Source organism: Silene latifolia, chromosome 7 (assembly GCF_048544455.1).
Source record: "Silene latifolia isolate original U9 population chromosome 7, ASM4854445v1, whole genome shotgun sequence".
NCBI lineage: Eukaryota > Viridiplantae > Streptophyta > Magnoliopsida > Caryophyllales > Caryophyllaceae > Silene > Silene latifolia.
This window is the reverse complement of record NC_133532.1, coordinates 31,611,455-31,612,984: the sequence shown is the minus strand read 5'-3', so window position 1 is coordinate 31,612,984 and position 1,530 is coordinate 31,611,455. Positions and strand designations below refer to the sequence as shown.

At 41.3% G+C, this 1,530-nt stretch overlaps 1 non-coding gene across 1 annotated transcript; it reads left to right on the top strand.

Annotated features, from left to right (window-relative positions):
* The first annotated feature begins 545 nt into the window (after positions 1 to 545).
* On the top strand, positions 546 to 654 carry LOC141593879 (small nucleolar RNA R71). The gene has a single exon (XR_012521935.1). It is a non-coding gene; the product is annotated as a small nucleolar RNA R71 (small nucleolar RNA).
* The last annotated feature ends 876 nt before the right edge of the window (positions 655 to 1,530 follow it).

The following is a 1,530-nucleotide window of genomic DNA, read 5'->3' as shown; positions in this document are numbered from 1 at the left end:
CATCATTTCCCGAGTCTCCTCTTGGCTTGTCGAGACCTTCATAAGATAGGCCACTTCTGAGATTAATGGCATTAATCATTTCAATTGGCCCTTCACATTTGCTTGAAGAATTGGCGACTTGCCTAGCCTCTATATTCTCCAACTGCTTCACAAAATTCTTTGAGGACTCAATCCCGGCTGCTTCTATATTCGCCAGTTGAACCAAAAGAGTTTGGACCATTTCTCTCAACTTCGCGGTCTCATCTGAATTATGGACAGGAATTTCAATTCTTTCCTTGGAAGCTTCAGAGGCCTCGAGCCTCTCAAGACGGGCAGTAATAGAAGTAATGAGCGTCATAACGGTACTCATTTCATCACTTTGCTTCCATGAATTTCGACTTGAACTCCCAAACTCAGCTCTATGGACCGCCATCTCCTCAATAGTGTTCCAACCTCTATTCTGACCGGTATTGTTTTGGAACCTACCATTCGCAGCTGCGTCCAGGATGACCTTGTAATCATCATATAAAGCATTGTAGAATAAGTTGCAAAGATAACACTGCTGGAAACCATGGTGAGGGACAGCTCGGACCAAACTTTTGAAACGTCCCCATGCTTCACAAAAGCCCTCATCGGCTCCTTGCTGGAAATTTGTAATTTTACTTCTCAAGGCATCAGTCATTGAAAGCGGGAAGTACTTCTTGTAGAAGGCTAATGCTAGAGATGTCCAATCCGTGACTCCAGCTGCTACCCTATCAAGATAGCGGTACCAATCTCGCGCCGAATCCTTCAAGGAGTATAAGAACATCACCCCCTTTACTTCATCCTGAGTCACCTTAGCTGGTATAGGTATGGAACAGCAGTAGTCTGTGAAAATTTCCATATGCTTCAAGGGGTCCTCATCTGGTAGACCAGCAAACTGATTTCGCTCCACTAGATCGATATAAGAGGAACGAAATTCGAAGTTACCGGTAGTAGGGGTAGGTAACTGGTGCCCCTTTGGAAGATGGTGTTCCTTTGGCTGAAGATTATCATATATTGTAGCCATATTCGCAGAACTGAGAGTACTCAAGCCTTCCTCTCAAAAACCTGTCTTCTAACTGTGCAAAAGCAAAACTAGAAGCAAAGGTAAGCAACGGCGCCAAAATTTGATACCGTCGTTTTGTATCAAAATTAAATTTATAATTCCAAACTAAAACTATAGCTAGTGATAGTAAGAGTCGAACCACAGAGAGACAAGATTAATTTTGTTTGCTATTTTCAGTCTATAAAAGTAACAATTAAATGGGGGGTTTGAAATTGGTATTCTAATGACTAATTGCTAAATATGGAATTTCTCAACAAGATAAAAAGAAGATCGGGAACTTCGGTTCACCATGGCTAAGGTCAGGTCAATAAGGTAGCAAAGGTCTTACAATACGGTCTCAGGGAATATGAGCAAGCCTTTCGATCAATGCTCAAATTTACCTTACGGTCTACTAATTCCCAAGAATTTCTCAAAGCTTTCACTCAAAGGAAATTCCAATCTAATGATAATTTAAATTACTAATC